We start from the raw sequence: 23,305 nt of genomic DNA on the forward strand, positions 1-23,305 counted from the left end.
CCTTCGGCCTAGGGTGCTCTTGTACACTGTAAACATTTTGACCAATTGTTACTCCAAAAAATTGTGGCAACAAAGTTACACATAATATAATTGAATAGATTTTAAGTTCCACAATTTTGATGAAAAAGTACTGAATACATGAACTAAACTTAAACAAAATAAATAAATAAGTACATGTTAATAAAAACAACAGTAGAAATGTGTTAGATTTAATAGCACAGCAAATGATGAGTTATATCACCAAAAACGATTGAGTAAATCCTAGTGAATTTTACAAAGAAAGCACCATTTGAGATTTATATGGACCACAATGGAAATACGTGTTTTCACTTTCTTGTGTCATCCATGTATTTTTAATGTATTTACAATTATATTATGCACTTACATTGAACTTATTAAATAAAATCACACACGCATGCACATTTTTAATATGTAAATGATTTACGGCCCCCTGCTGGATTGGCGTGTGAGTCCAGAATATAATCATCAATGTCCACTGTTCAGTGTTAGCTAATAATATTCATGGTTTCTTCAAAAATATTAGTCCTATCAACATTCCATTTTGGTGGCGTTCATCCTTGACCCAAAATACTTAAGCATACCAAATGGCTAATGTCAACTCTCCACAGTTTGTCCATGATCGAAACGCACGCACACATGCAGAACTTTTGGTCTTTTCTGCAATCTGCGCAAGCAGGTGCTTTTATTTTTACACACCCCCAGACAGAAATGGTGGCTTCTCACTAATGTAATGGCAACATGACACTTAACTAAATTGATTAAACCAATTGAACTAAAAAAAAAACAATAAATCAATAATACTAATAATATTGTTAAACTAACATGCATCACATTAACAACATTTAAAACCCCCAAACCCCAAACTCCCATGGTGCATTATTGCACAGCAGCCATTATTCGCTGTTGTTAGCTAATATCGCTGGTTTCTCCCAAAATATTAGTCTTATCAATTTTTCATTTTCACAGCATTCACCCTTGACCCTAGCATAAGCAGCATAAGCAGACTAAATGTCAGTTCTTCCCAGTTTCTAAGCCGGGGTGGGCAACGAGGGCCGATACAGTGCAGGTTTTCCTTGTAACCAATCACCTCACCTGGTGGGTTGCTGATGAGCTTCTCCCCTGCACATAAACACCTGGTCATCAATGAAATCACCTGCTGAGACACCTGAACATTAATGAAATCACCTGCGAAGGTGAGTGGTAGCAAGGAAAACCTGCAATGTCTCGGCCCTTTATGGCACATGATTGCCCACCCCTGTTCTAAGCCATGCACATGCACACACTTGTAAATGCACACAGAGGCCACTTGGCTATTATAATATCTATCTATCTATCTATCTATCTATCTATCTATCTATCTATCTATCTATCTATCTATCTATCTATCTATCTATCTATCTATCTATCTATCTATCTATCTATCTATCTATCTATCTATCTATCTATCTATCTATCTATCTATCTATCTATCTATCTATCTATCTATCTATCTATCTATCTATCTATCTATCTATCTATTTCTGATTGATTGATTGATTTGTATGAAATACTTTATAATGAAGTCACACAGAAGTCATGTGATGAAGTCATACACTACCAGTCAAATGTTTGACACATGGACTGCATATATGTATATACTCGACAAACCCTCCGTGATGTCTTGCATAGATTTTTCTATAGAGTGTCTTTGAAGCTCAAATTTGGCAGCTCCAAATCCCGGGCAAACCCATACACAGGCAAAGAGGTGGACCACTGGCAAGACTGGACAAATAAAGCCCACCCCTGTCCGTCTTGAAATTACCAAAAAAAGCCAAGTTAAAACTAAAGCGCTAACCTTATTTGATTAACACATATTTTTGTGGACTGGGCAGTGATTTTCATAATGAGTGGCTTAGGTGTGCGTCTTAAAAATTGTGAAGTGTTACTCAAAGAAACCACACCTTTAATTATTCATACCATCATGGCATAAATAGCTTAAACAGCTTAAACTGATGAAACATACAATTATCATGAAGGAGGAAACTAGCTGTAGAGTCCAAAATTGTTTTTCTTACCAGGCTGTAACCATGTTTGCTTCTCCTGTGAAGTTTTGGATTTTAACACAAAGGACTACTGGGAGTGACTCGCTTTTGGAGTCAGCCTCAAGCAGCCATGCAACTGCAAAATTTGGCTTCATTTTTCAGCACCAGTTGTTTCCATGCATGTGCAGACATAATGCAGATTTTGCACTAGGAAGCAACTTTTCTGCTGTTGTACGAGTTCCTTCTGCTGACCAGAGAGCAGCAGAGCGCTGCAGAACTCCGCCTGTTGAGTTTTATTTGTTGATCTCCTCGGCATTCCCTCGTGGTTCATCTTGTTTTTGTGCAGCACTGAGACAAAAAACCTTATGTCAGCAGCAGCACTGAAGAAAACCACAGCCCCAAAGAGGGAGGGAGGAACTTCACTGACCCTTTACTTTGAAAATTCTGTCAACATTTTCATCTTTTAGTTCTATTTGAAAGCCATTTTCTTCATCTCAGTTGTCCCAGATCCCATTTAGCCAGTGTTGTCTTCTGTAACTAATGGCCGTAGCTGACCACTCCATGAAAAATTCATTTGGAATATTTGAAGGCATCTGATTTTTCTCTGCTACACTCAGTCATGTAAACCCAGTTATTTGCATGTGTGCATCCATTGTCTCAGAAATACAAATGGTATTGGCTGTCAAAAGCAATGTGGGAAGATTACGGGCCATATCTTCATGGTCTATGGAGCGCAGCCTATGATGCGTAGGGATGCGTCCAACTCATTTTCTCTATTTTCATGAAAGGTAATGCAAACTCAAAGTAGGGAGCAAAGGGATTGGTTTTGTCCTTGTATTTAGTCAGTGCTATGTTTTGGGCACAACATAAAATAAACCACAGTGTCTTCCATCATCCCCTTTAACCCTCAAGCGACCGAGTGGGGTCATTTATGTATTTTGTGCACCACTTTTTCCTCATTTTAATTGAAAAAACTTTCCTACCATGAATTATTCAGTCTACTTGTCCTGAATTTGTTCATAGAATTTTGAAAGGATCGGCTGAGCCGTGTGGCAAGTGAAGCAGCAGGACCTTCATGGCCGGGACGACGGTGGAGGATCGAACACATGCGGCTCGCACAAAAGACCGTTCCTCTACCAGGTCAGCCAAAGGGGAACTCCCCGTTAGCCAAGCTAGCAAGACCGTCTTTTCAAATGGGACCTGGGACTTTCATCCCGCTACACATCTCCCCACCATTTTTGACTTCGTCCCGAAGTCACAGGTGCATGTAAGCATACTCTGTGACGCACATCCTGTTCGTGACGCCAGATTGAAGCAGTAGGACCTTTGTGGCCGGGACGACGGTGGGGATCGAACCCACGCGGAACGGTCTTTTGTGCGAGCCGCGTGGGTTCGATCCCCACCGTCGTCCCAGCCACGAAGGTCCTACTGCTTCACAAGTATAATCCAAACTTGTGTGGGTCACTTATGATCCTGGGAAGATCTATGAGATTTTCGACATTATCGCTTCAGATTGTAATTTGCCAACTCTAATCATTATGTTTTACTGTTTTGCAAGGACGCATGGCCAACTGACCTAGAATAGCAAAATTTACAGCTGCACAAACATTGAAACTGATTCTTGATGCCCAGAATGAGGATGAAAAGGATGATGGACAAATACATATATTACAGAGTGAAATAAATATGAATAACCCTAAAACAATCATTTATATAGAAGTATTCCAATATATAGTCAATGGGGTCATTAATAACCCCACTTGGTAATAGTAGTCACTAAAATAGCTTGGTCGCTTAAGGTTTAAGATGCAACTGTGCAGGTGAAAAGCACTCAGCTATTTAGAAAGTGGCACCAAGTGAGAGGTTTTCTGATCAGTTTATGCACCAATGCATCAGAGTGCATCAGAAGGCATCAGCCACCAAAGCTCCCTGAGGTGAAGCGTGAAACAGTGAAGTTTTTTATTTTTCCACAAGTGTTTACTTTTACTTCATTTAATTGTTGTTTTCAATGTAGTTTTGTTGTGTGTACAAGTAGGGTGTGTGTACATCATAAACCAGCTTATATAAGTTGTGTCTAAATATTGAACAGTTTAAATACCACAAATACACCATCACACCACATGTTTGGATCAACATATCCTTATGATTTATGCCCCTGTGCTGGGCATGAAAACCAGAACTGCATAGGATGGAGACTATCTGCCATCAAGTGCTTCCATGGGCATTATGCCATTTTCACAAATAGATCAAGCTAGGTCTGGAACCATATGTGAGTGGCGAGCATAGCTGCACCACACAATGAAACCCTTCGGTATCCTACTTGGCAACCACCCAGGCAGACAATTAATCCATCCCCACTTTCTAAAATTAGCCATCGATGATACGTGAGCACACTCTTGGCCTTTTCTAGTTGCTGGACTCCTTGGCACTGAAGCAGCTGTGGCCTGGATCATGCACAGAAAATGGCACAAAAAGCATGGATTTTAATTGTGCATCAGTTTATCTGTATGAAAAACTTTGTATCAGCTCATACTGAATATTTTGAGCTCTATATTTTACCCAGCCCAGCATCCACCTCCTCTAAATCACAATACCACTTATGCTCATGCACAGTATAAAAATGAGGTGTAATTGGATGCAGAGCCGGTTTATTAATATTGCTGATCACAAGAAAGAATTTGCACCTTACCCCAACAAACAACAACAACAAAAAAAGTTAAAGTCCAGCATTTTATAGCACTGTATAAACATTTAGATGTGTTACATAAGTGATACAAGCTGTATTCTTGCACATATCATCAGCAATTACCTGCATTTGTGCACTGGTATACGTTCATATATTATGAGAGCTCTCTCTCTCTCTCTCTCTCTCTCTCTCTCTCTCCCTCTCTGTCTCTCGCTCTCTTTCTCAGAGACAGGTATCATGTGCATGAAATGCATGGAAAAGTGAACTGAAAACAATGATTGTGCACCAACTGCATTTCCTGTATATTCGTTTTGTGAATTGTTCTGTAATTTATGTCTGTAGCATGGCCCAAGCAGAGGGTCACCCCTTTTAGTCTGGTCTGCTTGAGGTTTCTTCCTCAGAGGGAGTTTTTCCTTACCACTGCTGCTCTGGGGGTTAGTAAGGTTAGACCTTACTTGTGTGAAGCGCCTTGAGGCAACTCTGTTGTGATTTTGTGCTATATAAATGAAAATAAATTGAAAAATTTAAATTGAAATGTTTAAATGAAATAAGAATCAATAACAAATGCTAAAGGAAAAATACAAAACCTTGTTTTTTTCTTGATACCACGTGCAGTTTACTTGCAGCAGTCTGGTTTAGAGTGAAGGACAAGTGTCACATCGATTGGTTGATATCATGTTTGGACTACAACACACCCATGCTTCATGAACACAGTCAGTCCAACCCCTTTGTGTGCAGTGCAAAGCTTTGTGCAGGTACTTCCCATTACAGCCCTGCGCGGGTCGAATTTCTTTGTCCCGTTCCAGCCCACTCCCACTGAATTTTGGACCGTGACCGCCCAACATGCCCACCTGTTCCCACAATGTGCCTGTCCAGTCTTGCCTGCACCCACGAAACAATAAGACCTTGTGCACAGTAATAGAGATGCATTCATTTTGTGTCTCTTCCCGTCCTGTGGGAGAAAACACGCCATTTGGGTTTTAATAAATAGATGCATGGGGTTGTTTGTTTCAATTCTCTGGCCTGTATGTCTTTTGATGCACTGGTCAGGAAAAGCGCTACTATTGGTTGTTTTCATTTAGTTTAAAGATTTTCATGTGTGTGCCATATATGGGCATGCAGTGTTGCTATGGTAATTCGCAGCACCATGTCTGTCTCTCTGAATGTGTACCTGTTCGCTCCTGTAGTGTCCACTGCTGGTAAATTAAAGATGTTCTATTTAAGCTGAAAGTAGCATGTGGACAATGCATGCTTTACACTATTCTTCTTTGTTGACTAAGTCATCCTATGGCTTCCATTCCCGTAATGTTTTTTTTTTAGCTGCCGGCTCATGCCCACAGCAAAGTTCTGACCGCCTGCTCCTGCCAGATTTGCGTTGGGTCCTGCAAATATATACAGTGTACATATACAGCCGCAAAATAAAGTCTGCATGAAGGGCTTCAAATGTGTTTGCCTTTTAACCAAGTATTTCCACTTAGTTTGTGGATTCCACCTCTTATAGTTCTGCTGGACAAACTTTAGCCCATTAACTGTTATACACTCAACAAAAATATAAATGCAACACTTTTGGTTTTGCTCCCATTTTGTATGAGATGAACTCAAAGATCTAAAACTTTTTACACATACACAATATCACCATTTCCCTCAAATATTGTTCACAAACCAGTCGAAATCTGTGATAGTGAGCACTTCTCCTTTGCTGAGATAATCCATCCCACCTCACAGGTGTGTCATACCAAGATGCTGATTAGACACCATGATTAGTGCACAGACGTGCCTTAGACTGCCCACAATAAAAGGCCACTCTGAAAGGTGCAGTTTTGTTTTATTGGGGGGGGGATACCAGTCAGTATCTGGTGTGACCACCATTCGCCTCATGCAGTGCAACACATCTCCTTCGCATAGAGTTGATCAGGTTGTCAATTGTGGCCTGTGGAATGTTGGTCCACTCCTCTTCAATAGCTGTGCGAAGTTGCTGGATATTGGCAGGAACTGGTACACGCTGTCGTATACGCCGGTCCAGAGCATCCCAAACATGCTCAATGGGCGACATGTCCGGTGAGTATGCCGACCATGCAAGAACTGGGACATTTTCAGCTTCCAAGAATTGTGTACAGATCCTTGCAACATGGGGCCGTGCATTATCCTGCTGCAACATGAGGTGATGTTCTTGGATGTATGGCACAACAATGGGCCTCAGGATGTCGTCACGGTATCTCTGTGCATTCAAAATGCCATCAATAAAATGCACCTGTGTTCTTCGTCCATAACAGACGCCTGCCCATACCATAACCCCACCGCCACCATGCGCCACTCGATCCACAACATTGACATCAGAAAACCGCTCACTCACGACACCACACACGCTGTCTGCCATCTACCCTGGACAGTGTGAACCGGGATTCATCCGAGAAGAGAACACCTTTCCAACGTGCCAAACGCCAGCGAATGTGAGCATTTGCCCACTCAAGTCGTTTACAATGACGAACTGGAGTCAGGACGAGACCCCAATGAGGACGACGAGCATGCAGATGAGCTTCCCTGAGACGGTTTCTGACAGTTTGTGCAGAAATTCTTTGGTTATGCAAACCGATTGTTTCAGCAGCTGTCCGAGTGGCTGGTCTCAGACGATCTTGGAGGTGAACATGCTGGATGTGGAGGTCCTGGGCTGGTATGGTTACACGTGGTCTGCGGTTGTGAGGCTGGTTGGATGTACTGCCAAATTCTCTGAAACGTCTTTGGAGACGACTTATGGTAGAGAAATGAACATTCAATACACGAGCAACAGCTCTGGTTGACATTCCTGCTGTCAGCATGCCAATTGCACGCTCCCTCAAATCTTGCGACATCTGTGGCATTGTGCTGTGTGATAAAACTGCACCTTTCAGAGTGGCCTTTTATTGTGGGCAGTCTAAGGCACACCTGTGCACTAATCATGGTGTCTAATCAGCATCTTGGTATGGCACACCTGTGAGGTGGGATGGATTATCTCAGCAAAGGAGAAGTGCTCACTATCACAGATTTAGACTGGTTTGTGAACAAAATTTGATCATGTGAACCATGGAAAACTGTTTAGAAAATTGAGTGATGCTGGTGTTCCCAAATCCATATTGAGGCTACTAATGTATTGGTATGCACATCAAAAAATGCAGGTGAAATGGGGTAACTGTATATCCTCCCCTTTTCAGGTCAGCAATGGAGTCAGACAAGGGAGCATTTTGTCTCCAATTTTATTTAATTTTTATATGAATGGTTTGTCTGAACAGCTGAATGGGTGTAGAACTGGTTGTGTGGTTGGGGATACAGTGGTGAACCATTTGATGTATGCTGATGACTGTATTTTGTTTAGTCCCAGTTCTGCTGGGCTACAGCAATTGTTGAATGTGTGTGCCATGTATGGAGAAAAACATGATGTAAAATATAATGATATGAAAAGTATGATCATGATTTCTAGAACAAATGATGACAAGCATTTGGTTTTTCCTGATTTTACTCTGGCAGGCCATGTACTGAATGTATGTAATCAGGTGAGATATCTTGGTCAAGTGATCACTGATATGCTGAGTGATGATGAGGATATTTTTTGTCAGTGTCGTACGCTGTATGTCAGAGCAAACACATTAGTTCGAAAATTTGGCTACTGTTCCGACGAAGTGAAGCTGGCTTTGTTTAAAGCATTTTGTACACCTTTGTATACTGCACATTTGTGGATAAACTATAAGAAAGCGAGCCTTCGGAGACTACAAGTGGCTTATAATGACTCTTTGCGAATTTTACTAAAAAGGCCTCCATGGGCCAGTGCCACGGAAATGTTTGTGACGGCACGTGTGAACACTCTTCAAGCCATCTTAATTACGATGATGTTTAGGTTCATCTTTCGTTTAAATAATTCTGACAATAAGATTGTTCTTAAACTGATTAACATTTCTTACAGTGCCACACGGTATACGTCACAGATTTGGAAACACTGGTATAAGTGTCTTTTATTCAAGGGTGTTTAGTGTCCCTATTTTATTTATTTATTTATTTATTTATTTATTTATTTATTTTTAGTTGTTGTATGTATGGTGTTTTGTTTTTTTATCTGGACCTTGAGTCTGTAATAAAGTATCTATCTATCTATCTATCTATCTATCTATCTATCTATCTATCTATCTATCTATCTATCTATCTATCTATCTATCTATCTATCTATCTATCTATCTATCTATCTATCTATCTATCTATCTATCTATCTATCTATCTATCTATCTATCTATCTATCTATCAATATTTGAGGGAAATGGTGATATTGTGTATGTGGAAAAAGTTTTAGATCTTTGAGTTCATCTCATACAAAATGGGAGCAAAACCAAAAGTGTTGCGTTTATATTTTTGTTGAGTGTATTTGTAAGACATCAGCTTTACAAAAACAATTGTTGGGCAATTGTTTTGATTAAAATGATTGGCATTTGGCTTTTGTCTAAAACAGGTTAACCCGGGCAGTGCTGGGTACGACAGCTAATAAGAAATAAAGTTAATGGAATGTTAAGAATCACAGTTTAATACCCTTCTTTCTACTTATGGTGATGTATTGCAGAAGGTTAACAGTTTCCCATCCATCCATTTTCTAAACCCGCATCAAAACCAGTTGAAGCCTATTCTAACGGTCACTTGATGAGAGGAGTGGTACAGCTTGGCCAAGAGTCCACAGGGTCAACACATATCAACAAACGCATTCACACTCCCATTCACACCTACTGATCAATGGTTTTGCACATTGTAAATAATTTGACAGCAACATAAAGACTCGAGTGCAAGATGCTTGTGCTGCAGCTTGTGAAATAGCAAGCCATGCAATCTAGAACAAATTGGTTTTAAGCTAAAACTGCCCCCCCCCTTTAAATTTTTAAATATCCAATCCAAGGAAACTGAAGATTTTTTTCTTATGGTTATATCTCCAGGGCTGTTTAAATCTCATGAAAGATTGTGAGGTTTGTGCAGAGTTTGTCTCTGGAGTCCTTTTTTCCACAATCCTCTGCAAAAGCAGGCAAGTTTTTTTTCACTTGTTTGCCTGAAACCTGAGTTTCTCATGAATGCAGACAAGCCTGAGTTGTCGCATCAAAATTCTGCACATCCCAGTAGATGGTGAGTGTACCGTAAACCTGCCTGTGAAAAGTGTATCTGAATATTGTACCTTGTTAACAAGAGCAATCATGGATTTCTTGTTGTGTGGGCCGCTGAAGAGGAGGTACTGCTGGCTCACCACCACCAGAGGGCACCCTGCCTGGAGTGCGGGCTCCAGGCACCAGAGGGCGCTGCCGCCTCACAGGAGCAGCCGGGGTGACAGCTGACACTCATCACCTATGACAGCTGTCACCACTCATCGGATCAGCATCGGTATATCAGCAAGACGTCATCTCCACCTCTTTGCCGAGATATCGTTCTACCTGGAAGGTAACGTACCTCAGCTGTCTGCTTGACAATATCCTTTGTGACTTTTGTGCATTATCTTTTGGACTGCTTTTCCAACGAGAGGTGGAGGTAGCTTTCCTGCCGTGCTGATTCCTGGGTGCAAACGCATCCTCATTTACTTGCTTTTTGTTCCTCGCCAGCAGTACCAGATCCGACACGCGGAGGCAGTGGCCACCTGGGAGTTCGGGACTTGGCGGCTCCAGTATTCCCGGGGTCTGGTGGCGGAGGAAATCGTGTGGTTCCGGTTCTGCTTTGGACAGGCGTCTCCTATCTTCGAGCCTGCCCACACGACACCTTGTGAATTGACTATTGTCTATTGTTGCAATCTGTTGTATTTGTTGTGCACATTCACAACAGTAAAGTGTTGTTGTTTGACCTATTCCATTGTCCGTTCATTTGCGCCCCCTGTTGTGGGTCCGTGTACCTACACTTTCCCAACATTTCTGACGTCCGCCAATCCGGATCCGGATCACATCCAAAATTCAGTGGAGTCTTCCATGGCATAATATCTATCTGTGGTGCAAATTTGGTGAGAATTTGTGAAGTAGTTTTGATGTTATGCTTCAAAACCTATATAAAGTGAAATCTTGAACCAGAATCCGGATCTGGATCCGGATCACCTCCAAAATTTAATGGAGTCTTCCATGGTCTAATATCTATATATGGTGAAAATGTTGTCAAAATCCGTGCAGTAGTTTTGATGTAATCCTGCTAACAGACAGACAAATCTATATACATAAAGGGCTACTATATCTGTCTGTCTGTCTGTCTCTCTGTCTGTCCGGGATAAACTCCCAAACTATAATATGTAGCCCTAAAAAATTCTGAATCCTCATGACATGGGGAACAAACTAGTACCATTTTCTTGGTACCATTTTCTTAAAAGTTGAACTGAAAATTACCCCCAAAATAGCCATTTATGTAAGACCATACAGTGTTGTACCATGTGCTTTTCATGCTGCTGCTTCTGTCTGTCTTTCTATCTGTCCTGGATAAATCCCCAAACTATAATATGTAGCCCTAAAACCTGTATATTTATTCTGAATCCTCATGACATGGGGAACAAACTGGTACCATTTTTTTTAAAAGTTGAACTGAAAATTACCCCCAAAATAGCTGGCTGTGGGTATGACCAGGCAGATTCAAATTTCCAGCCCTGTATATGTGTTGGCCATCTCTGTTTATTTAATCCCTTTCTACAGTGCACTAAGCACAGCACAGCCACAGCACACTCAGCAAAACAACAACATGCTTAGGCTGAGACTGTGGGTATGACCAGGCAGATTCAAATTTCCAGCCCTGTATATGTGTTGGCCATCTCTATTAATTTAATCCCTTCCTTCAGCTACTTTATGTTCTCAACTGTTAAGCACCTGACTGTCCTGTACAACCCAGTTTGCCTTCCTGTCTGAATACATTCATTTTATGTTTGTAAAATTGCAATGTAAAAACAGTGAAATACACCACTACCTCAATTTTGATTAATTGATATTTACATTTACTGTTACCTACCTTTTGTGTGTAATTTTGTTATAAATTTGATTGCAAAACAAAGTCTGCATGAAGGACTTCAAATGTGTTTGTCTTTTAACCAAGTATTTCCACTTAGTTTGGGGAATCCACCTCTTATAGTTCTGTTGGACAAACTTTAGCCCAATAACTGTTATATTTGTAAGACATCAGCTTTACAAACACAAATGTTGGGCAATTGTTTTGATTAAAATGATTGGCATTTGGCTTTTGTCTAAAACAGGTTAACCCGGGCAGTGCCGGGTACCCCAGCTAGTAAATAAATAACTAAACAAGAGCAATCAGAGATTTGTGACGTCCGCTAATACGGATCCGGATCCCCTCAAAAATTCAGTGGAGTCTTCCATGGCCTAATATCTATCTGTGGTGCAAATTTGGTGACAATCCATGCAGTAGTTTTGATGTAATCCTTAAAAGCCTATATAAAGTGAAATCTTGATCCAGAATCCAGATCCAGATCACCTCCAAAATTTTATGGATTCTTCCATGGCCTAATATATATCTGTGGTGAAAATTATGTAAAAATCCGTGCAGTAGTTTAGATGTAATCCTGCTAAGAGACAGACAGACAGACAAATAAATAAATAAACACAAATGATTTTATTCCATCCTTGGCGGACATAGTAGCACAAAAACTATGTGCTCAACCTTAATAAACAAAAGTTTTTGGTGGTTTAAAGCAAAACAACATTCTGTTGCCTGATGATAGCGATGCGTCAGCATTGTGCCTGACCACACCTTATTTAGACCAAGACACCTGTGGGTTCACACATGAGCACAAGTACACCTGGAATTTAATTAACGTGGGTTCTGAGCATTAAAATGGCAATTGCATCAGATGAAACTAGCAATGATGCTTGCACGCACTGTGCACTGGTTTGCGCTTATTGGAAAATAGGTTCCCAATGTGCATCAGTAATGAGCCATTGGTTGCACGCCATTCAAAGACCATTCAGGTCCTACAGTCTTCTCAGGTGATGTTTTGCTTGTTTGACTCAGTGGCACGATAATCAGGTTTGATAGCTTGTCTGTGTGCATTTGTAGGTTTCTACTTCCCTCATTATGTTAACTACAGCTGACTCGCTAGGACTTGTTAAGAACCCCTGTTAGGCCCATGGGCTGTGCTTGTGGTTTTAACCCGCCATTAAAGCAACGGGACAGCGGTGACATAAAGCAGCGGGTCAGTCACACGTTCCTTCTGACTCCCCGTGGATGAGTGAGCGTTAAAGTGGGCCAAGGCGAGTAATGTTTACCTTCATTTGGAAAAAATACTTTAATCATTTTAAAAATTTTAAAAAGCAGTGGGATGAAAAAGAATGCTGGAAGCAGGAGCTGTTTGTGTGTCGACGTGCTCAGATTGTCAGCAGCCAACGTTCTTCAGCAGAGTCAGGGTGTGCTCTCGTTCTCAAAGACAGTGACTCGTGTGTGTTGTGTGTCTGTGGAAATAAGCGTGACTGGGCACACATCAGCAAAAAAAAAAAAAAAAGCCTTGAATGACACCATACATCGTACATCAGACGATGTCTGCTCATGTGAGGTGAGACGACATCGCAAAGTACTGATGTCACGAGCTTTGAAATCAGACATGGATCTCTGTTATTTTTTTCCTTTGGTTTCGGTTACAATTTGACGGTTGACCACAACATACCATGACAAATATTTGTGCTGGGATTAGGCCTTTGATCCTCTGAAAAACATTTTTGTGTGTGTGTGTGTGTGTGTGTGTGTGTGTGTGTGTGTGTGTGTGTGTGTGTGTGTGTGTGTGTGTGTGTGTGTGTGTGTGTGTGTGTGTGGTGTGTGTGTGTGTGTTTGTCTGAGTGACAGCTGGAGTATGGCAATAGCCATAACTCAAACACAAATGGCACATGGTTCCATTTCTTTACTGTCCTCTACTGGACATCACGTGTCACCAGGTAGCTGCACTGACAGGAAGAAGTCATTACAACGTGTCTGAGGTGGAGCCGCGGAAAACAATGACAGAGCCTCATCGGGGGAGGAGTAGTAACGGGAAGACAGAGGATGGGAAGGAGAGGATCACTATTAGCCAGTAAAACAGTAGTAAGCAGTATTTCTGGTATTTATATTTGTGTATTTATGTAGTCTATGAGCCATTTATCAATTTTGACCTAATCGGTACCACATAAGCTGACGAAACAACATTTAGATTCCAGCCTCAGTGTACCATGGCCTACACAAAAATGTATGCTAACCATGCCAGGGCAGTAGCTGTAGCCAGCTAGGGGTCAATGAAGAATTACACAGAGGTCAAAATGTAAAATGCTTTAGTCATGTTAAGATATACTACATTATTTGTCTGATCCTAATGATTCCAAAAAAGGTATAGTTTGGACTATCTATGACTGAATGTTCTGGAGTTATGGGGTAAAAACACCAAAAATGGTGACAAAGGTCAGTTTCAGTTTGTACAGGGGTCAAAAGTTAAAGTTGCTCCAATTTCAGTAAAAATTTATGCATCTTCTAGATGCCAAAAGAGAGTAGAAAATGCCCCAAATCCTCTTGCACTTTTCATTTTAGATGATGCGCCATCGATCATCAAGATAGGGCCCTCAATTATTGAGTTTTTGTGTTATTTTATTTTTTGGAGGGGCGGGGGGTCCTAAAGGATAGAGAGTCTCTGTTCCTGGCAGCACAAGAACAGACCCTAATCACCAGATCCATAGAGGCAGGAGTCTTCCATAGTCAAAGACCCAAGTTACAAACTGTGCAAATACGTATCCATACATCCATCTATACATAAATTCAACAAAAAAATTGGAAAATGGAATTCATTATTTACTTATATAGTTTACCATTGCACACCAGGTGGAGTGTATAAGTAGATCTGTGAGGATCATGCATGCATTATATATATATATATATATATATATATATATATATATATATATATATATATATATATATATATATATATATATATATATATATACACACACACATACACGCCCTTGGTTTATTGTGTGCACAAACTGACAAACAAACACACAGCGCATATGAAGCTGTGATTCCACTGTAAACTATGGGCTTAAAATATTTTGGGTAACAGGCAAAGAGTGTGTAATTTTCTCTTCTCTGCCTTATTGCCTAATTGTGTTCTATGCTGTCACTTATGGGTGGTATTTTAAATGTCGCATGTCCATGAGGAACAGGATGTGACTTGACAATGTGGTAAGTGCAGATGCATGTTGTTTTTCTGCACCAGGCCACTTTGCATTTCCCAGCAAATTATTAAGCTTCAGTGGCTGCTGTGTTGAGCCAAAAAGTGAAAAAAGGAAATTTGTAGCTGCGCTCTTTGTGATTACTTCAGCTTTATTATCCCGAAGGAAATTCTTTTGCCAGAGTACTGAACAGTAAACAGTGAGCAGTTTTTTATACAATAGGTACAACAAATTTATGCAAAGTGACTGAAGACATTTTCACAAGATGTTTGCCGATATTGCACCATAACTTAGTAACTGAATAACTTTGTTCCATTATGTATTCATCCTGCAGAAGGGGGAGAAATTATATACAACCCCTGGCAAAAATTATGGAATCACCGGCCTCAGAGGATGTTCATTCAGTTGTTTAATTTTGTAGAAAAAAAGCAGATCACAGACATGACACAAAACTAAAGTCATTTCAAATGGCAACTTTCTGGCTTTAAGAAACACTATAAGAAATCAGAAAAAAGATTGTGGCAGTCAGTAACGGTTACTTTTTTAGACCAAGCAGAGGAAAAAAATATGGAATCACTCAATTCTGAGGAAAAAATTATGGAATCACCCTGTAAATTTTCATCCCCCAAATTAACACCTGCATCAAATCAGATCTGCTCATTGACATTGACCCTATGTGTCTTTTTGCAAGGAATGTTTTTGCAGTTTTTGCTCTATGGCAAGATGCATTATCATCTTGAAAAAATGATTTCATCATCCCCAAACATCCTTTCAATTGTCCAAAATATCAACATAAACTTGTGCATTTATTGATGATGTAATGACAGCCATCTCCCCCAGTGCCTTTACCTGACATGCAGCCCCATATCATCAATGACTGTGGAACTTTCCATGTTCTCTTCAGGCAGTCATCTTTATAAATCTCATTGGAAAGGCACCAAACAAAAGTTCCAGCATCATCACCTTGCCCAATGCAGATTCGAGATTCATCACTGAATATGACTTTCATCCAGTCATCCACAGTCCACGATTGCTTTTCCTTAGCCCATTGTAACCTTGTTTTTTTCTGTTTAGGTGTTAATGATGCCTTTCGTTTAGCTTTTCTGTATGTAAATCCCATTTCCTTTAGGCGGTTTCTTACAGTTCGGTCACAGACGTTGACTCCAGTTTCCTCCCATTCGTTCCTCATTTGTTTTGTTGTACATTTTTCGATTTTTGAGACATATTGCTTTAAGTTTTCTGTCTTGACGCTTTGATGTCTTCCTTGGTCTACCAGTATGTTTGCCTTTAACAAGCTTCCCATGTTGTTTGTATTTGGTCCAGAGTTTAGACACAGCTGACTGTTAACAACCAACATCTTTTGCAACATTGCGTGATGATTTACTCTCTTTTAAGAGTTTGATAATCCTCTCCTTTGTTTCAATTGACATCTCTCGTGTTGGAGCCGTTATTCATGTCAGTCCACTTGGTGGCAACAGCTCTCCAAGGTGTGATCACTCCTTTTTAGATGCAGACTAACGAGCAGATCTGATATGATGCAGGTGTTAGTTTTGGGGATGAAAATTTACAGGGTGATTCCATAATTTTTTCCTCAGAATTGAGTGATTCCATATTTTTTCCCTCTGCTTGGTCTAAAAAAGTAACCGTTACTGACTGCCACAATCTTTTTTTCTTGATTTCTTATAGTGTTTCTTAAAGCCAGAAAGTTGCCATTTGAAATGACTTTAGTTTTGTGTCATGTCTGTGATCTGCTTTTTTTTCTACAAAATTAAACAACTGAATGAACATCCTCTGAGGCCGGTGATTCCATAATTTTTGCCAGGGGGTTGTAGAATCTAATGGCCACAGGTAGGAAAGACCTCCTGTGGCATTCTGTGGTGCACCTCAGTGGTCTCAGTCTTGGCTGAAGGTGCTCTGACATCAGTGTGGCATGCAGGGGGGTGGGAGGTGTTTTCCCGGATGCTGCGCAGTTTCCTCAGCATCCTCCTCTCTGACACCTCCACCATCAACTCCAGCTCAACCCCCAGGACAGAGCCAGCTTTCCTGATGAGCTTGTTGAGTCAGTTTGTGTCAGCTGCCTTCAGTCTGCTGCCCCAGCACACTACAGCGTAGAAGATGATGCTGGAGACCATCGTCATATTGAAGACGTATGACTATTATTTAACAGGAAGGTTTCAAAATAACTCAGCAACAACTAAGCTACAGAAATAATCCTTTCATTTATTGTTTTGGGGTTGCTTTGTCGTGTATGTTATTGTTGAACAAACATCCACTGTATGTTAGAGAGTCAAGCAAATCCTGTTGCACATGTGATGAAGAGGAACCAACAGCAATACTGTGAAAATACACATACATAAATCTATAAAATATGTCATATGTGCCAATTTAATAAAGTCCTCATTTTGTAAATGAGCAAAAATCCTACAACTGCATGAAGAATTCAGAGTGATTTAGTGTTTGCAAAGGTCTGTCATGTGTTGGAACATTGTTTTAACCTCAGCTCTAAATACTGCCTCCTATCTGGAAAGCTGCAAATATGGTAAATCACTGTGGTGCTGCTAAACCTGTCTGTAAACCCCCCATGTTGCTTGCTCAGGATGATTCAGTGCCAGTAGACCTTTGATCAGTTTCCTTTAAAATGTTAAACTTCTTCCTGAATTGTTTCCTCCACCAACGAGGTTGTTTTTCATGTCTGTTTGTTCATTTGTTTGCTGCAGGATATCTCAAAAATACATCAACAGATTTCATTGACATTTAGTGGATATGTAGACTATGGATTGAGGAAGAGTGGAATAAATGTTAGTGCAGATCATGATTAAAGGGTGGATCTTGCCATTAATACTGAATCCTGATGTCTTTTGACATTTGATTACTGATTCCAACTGGATACAGTTTATGATTTTTATCCTGCATGTCAGCAAAGTGGCGACAGCAGGGTATTGCATTCACTGGCACGTTTGTGGACAAGATAACTCAAAAACAGCCTGTATGATTTCCTGTAAACAGGGTGGGAATATTACTTGGGTAGATATCTGGAGGTGAATAGATTTTAGAGTAGTTTGGACAAAGCTTAAAGGTTAAGGTCAAGGAAACATGGTCTGAAAAATACCTTTTGTATATTTCAACAACCACGAAGCCAAGATGGATGATGTAATGAATATATTGATCAGCAAATATATGAAGTCACACAAAAGTCATATGATGACATCATACATAGTCAAAAAATTTTAATAAATAAATTGTTAATAAATGTAAAAATAAAAAATCAACTAACTGTTATGACATAGATATGAAGCTAGTAAAAACAATAATCAAAAGCATATCAAAACCCCTGACTCATATATGTAACTTGTCATTTCAAACTGGGACATTCCCGATCAAAATGAAGATGGCAAAAGTTATTCCACTATACAAAAATGGAAATAAACATATCTTCACAAACTACAGACCGGTCTCTCTACTTCCACAATTTTCCAAAATTTTAGAAAAGCTTTTTAACAACAGGTTAGGATCCTTTATAGAAAAATATAACATAATTAAGGAATGTCAATATGGGTTTAGGTCTGGTAGGTCAACTTCACTTGCAATAATTGAAGCAATAGAAGAGATTACAAACACCTTAGATAGTAAAAACTATATAGTTGGAATATTCATTGATTTAAAGAAAGCGTTTGACACACTTAATCACTCAATTCTACTCAATAAATTGGAAAGATATGGTATCAGGGGAGTGGCTTGGAACTGGATTCAAAGCTATTTAACGGAGAGACATCAGTTTGTGCAGATGGGTGCATTTAAATCTGGGTGTATGGGCATCCCTTGTGGGGTCCCACAGGGTCCATACTGGGTCCACATTTTTTTAATCTTTATATAAATGACATATTTAATGTGTCACAATTATTAAAATTATTATTATTTGCAGATGATACCAATATTCTATTCCAGTGATAACTATAGCAAACTTATTAATGTGGTAAATAGTGAATTAATTAAGCTGAAACCTTGGTTGAATATTAATAAATTATCCCTAAATATAAAAAAGACTAAAGTCATGTTTTTTGGAAATCATAATGTCAATTCTAATTTACCAATAAATATAGACGGTGTCGAAATAGATAAAGTGTCAGAAGTCAAATTTTTAGGGATAACCATCGATAGTAAATTAAGCTGGAAGTCTCATATCAGCCACATACATAAAAAAGTTTCCAAGAATGTCTCTATTATGTACAAAGCAAAATATTTTCTGGATCATAATGCATTATATTTATTGTATTCTTCTTTAATCTCTCCTTACTTAACATATTGTATAGAAATCTGGGGTAACAATTACAAAAGTTTGCTAAATCCCCTCTGTATAATCCAAAAGCGGGCAATAAGAATCATCTATAAGGTAGGATATCTTGATCACACAAATAGTCTATTTTTGCAATCCAAATTGTTGAAAATGCCAGATCTGGTTAATTTTCACACTGCACAATTATTATATAAAGCCAGTAAAAACTCATTACCCAGTAATGGGGTTGGGGTTTTTCCGTAATTATTGTATGGCTTTGCCTTACAATATAAAGCACCTTGGGGCAACTGTTTGTTGTGAGTTGGCGCTATATAAATAAAATTGATTTCATTTTATTTTGATTTGATTTAATATTCTGAGTCTCTTCACCCAGAGAGAAGGAAGCTATAACTTGAGGGGATGTGGTAACTTTAAAGTCAAGGCAGTGAGAACTACCAGGAAAAGTTTCTGTGTGTCCGTGTGTGGCATTAAGCTGTGGAATAGTTTGGCACCTCAGCTCAAGCAATGTCCTAACATCCATCAATTCAAAAAAAGATACAAAGAAATGGTTCTGTTGAAATACATGAATGAGGAGAGAGGTGCGTGATCGTCACGTCTTTTTAATTTATTTCTAGTTAATTTACCTTTGCTTTTTTGCCTTGTCAGCAATAGAAGGGGTCTCGCTAGGACACACAAACTTTCATAAAATACCTGGAATTATCCTGTACATCAATTTAAAAAATAATAATGATAATAAAATCTTACTATATGTTTGTTAATATAATAGATGTTAACATATTTGCATAATACCTGTTATTGCCGGTGTCGTAACCATGGTCAAAAGTATTATTTTTATACATCATGATCCTGTAGTTGAAATGCTAGTCAAATAGAAGTATGGTGATGATGGTAATAACTTAGAGAGAGGGGGAAACATGTATATGTATGTATGTATATTGTATGCGTATTATATGTGTATGGTGTGGTATGTATGTATGTATGTGTGGTATGTATGTATGTATGTATGTATGTACGTATATGTATATTGTATATGTGTATGTATATGTGGGTGTGTATGTGTGTATGTATGTATATATACATATATGTATATTATGTTACATTTATATAATATGTACATATGTAAGTTTATTGATACATAAAAAGACTTTTCCTTTTCTTTCCTCCTTGTTTCCCCCTCTTACATCACTTACATCATTATCACCAGATCAGGGTCGGCAAGTGGGGGTCTGTTGCTCAAAGGTCTCCCCCTTCTGCCAGCAGACTCCAAAACCTTGTCTTTTAATGCAGAGCCTAGGACATTCAGCAAAGGGTGGACCTGTGTCAGGGGGTGACCCCTCTCTGGCAGCAGGTTTACAAAATACTTTGCATCTTTTAATGCACCACACACATGACAAATGGGGAAGGAGGGGAAGGGGAAAAAAAAAGAAAATAATAATAATAATAATGATAATGATAAATTAATAAAAAGTTAAGGTTATTAATTAATAAAATAAAATGAATGTAGCATAATTGTATATATGTATATGTATTATGTGTATACATGTGTGTATAGGTGATGTATGTGTGTATTTTGTGTATGTATGGTTATGATGTGTGTAATATATGTATGTATATATATATATATGTGTGTATATTGAGACAGAATTACCATCGACACACACAAGAATAGTCCTTTTAAATAGTCATTTTCTGAGTAAATGTGGGGAATTTATTGACATATGAAAATGGCTTAAGGAATGACACCAGCAATATCAATAGCAATTTAAAAAAAATGGTAATAATAATAATAATAGAAAAAAAAATAAAAATTTTGGATTGACAATTATTGTCATTATTACTGTCTATTATGGTGGGAATGTTTTTATTATTATTATTATTATTATTATAGATACTCATCACATATGATATCAATTACATAGTAATAAAAAAGGAATATTGGTCACACTCGGTAGTCGTAATAACGTATGGGTATTTGGGGGTGGGATTAAATAATTCGTCTTCATCCCACCCCTTTTCGGGTTAAGTGTGCGGGTTGTATGCGTGTATGTTTGTATCTCCTGTTCTTTTCAACCCAATGGGTAAATGTAGATGTCAATGAAATGCTTATTTTGTAAAACTCAAAATAAATGATCAATCAGTCAATATGTATGTATATGGTGTATATGTGTGTATATATGTATATGGATATATGTAGTATGTATGTGTATATATGTATTGTGTGTGTGTATGTATATGTGTGTGCGTGTATGTATATGTGTATTGTGTAGGGGTATGTATATGTATGTGTATATAAATGTATGTGTGTATATATATGTAGTGTATATTTATGTGTTAGTGGGTATGTATATAGGTATATATGTGAGTGTGTATATGTGTGTGTGTATAACCCCTGGCAAAAATTATGGAATCACCGGCCTCAGAGGATGTTCATTCAGTTGTTTAATTTTGTAGAAAAAAAGCAGATCACAGACATGACACAAAACTAAGTCATTTCAAATGGCAACTTTCTGGCTTTAAGAAACACTATAAGAAATCAAGAAAAAAAGATTGTGGCAGTCAGTAACGGTTACTTTTTTAGACCAAGCAGAGGAAAAAAGATGGAATCACTCAATTCTGAGGAAAAAATTATGGAATCACCCTGTAAATTTTCATCCCCCAAATTAACACCTGCATCAAATCAGATCTGCTCGTTGACACTGACCCTGTGCCATGACATTGACCCTATGTGTCTTTTTGCAAGGAATGTTTTTGCAGTTTTTGCTCTATGGCAAGATGCATTATCATCTTGAAAAATGATTTCATCCCCAAACATCCTTTCAGTTGTCCAAAATATCAACATAAACTTGTGCATTTATTGATGATGTAATGACAGCCATCTCCCCAGTGCCTTTACCTGACATGCAGCCCCATATCATCAATGACTGTGGAAATTTACATGTTCTCAGGCAGTCATCTTTATAAATCTCATTGGAAAGGCACCAAACAAAGGTTCCAGCATCATCACCTTGCCCAATGCAGATTCGAGATTCATCAATGAATATGACTTTCATCCAGTCATCCACAGTCCACGATTGCTTTTCCTTAGCCCATTGTAACCTTGTTTTTTTCTGTTTAGGTGTTAATGATGCCTTTCGTTTAGCTTTTCTGTATGTAAATCCCATTTCCTTTAGGCGGTTTCTTACAGTTCGGTCACAGACGTTGACTCCAGTTTCCTCCATTCGTTCCTCATTTGTTTTGTTGTACATTTTTCGATTTTTGAGACATATTGCTTTAAGTTTTCTGTCTTGATGCTTTGATGTCTTCCTTGGTCTACCAGTATGTTTGCCTTAACAACCTTCCCATGTTGTTTGTATTTGGTCCAGAGTTTAGACACAGCTGACTGTGAACAACCAACATCTTTTGCAACATTGCGTGATGATTTACTCTCTTTTAAGAGTTTGATAATCCTCTCCTTTGTTTCAATTGACATCTCTCGTGTTGGAGCCATGATTCATGTCAGTCCACTTGGTGCAACAGCTCTCCAAGGTGTGTTCACTCCTTTTTAGATGCAGACTAACAAGCAGATCTGATATGATGCAGGTGTTAGTTTTGGGGATGAAAATTTACAGGGTGATTCCATAATTTTTTCCTCAGAATTGAGTGATTCCATATTTTTCCTCTGCTTGGTCTAAAAGGTAACTGTTACTGACTGCCACAATCTTTTTTCTGATTTCTTATAGTGTTTCTTAAAGCCAGAAGTTGCCATTTGAAATGACTTTAGTTTTGTGTCATGTCTGTGATCTGCTTTTTTCTACAAAATTAAACAACTGAATGAACATCCTCCGAGGCCGGTGATTCCATAATTTTTGCCAGGGGTTGTATATATGTATATAATGTGTGTGTATGTATGTACGTATACAGGTATATATGCACGGCCCAAGCAGAGGGTCACCCCCTAGAGCCTGGTCTGCTTGAGGTTTCTTCCTAAGAGGGAGTTTTCCTCACCACAGTTGCCTAGTGCTTGCTCTGGGGGTCGGCAGGGCAGGGTTAATATGGAGTGACTTGGGCCACGTTTGCTGTGATTGGCGCTTTATACATAACATACTTATACATGAATTGAAATGTAATTGAATATTGAAGTGTA

The sequence above is a fragment of the Thalassophryne amazonica genome, chromosome 15, assembly GCF_902500255.1.
Source record: "Thalassophryne amazonica chromosome 15, fThaAma1.1, whole genome shotgun sequence".
In the NCBI taxonomy this organism is placed as follows: domain Eukaryota; kingdom Metazoa; phylum Chordata; class Actinopteri; order Batrachoidiformes; family Batrachoididae; genus Thalassophryne; species Thalassophryne amazonica.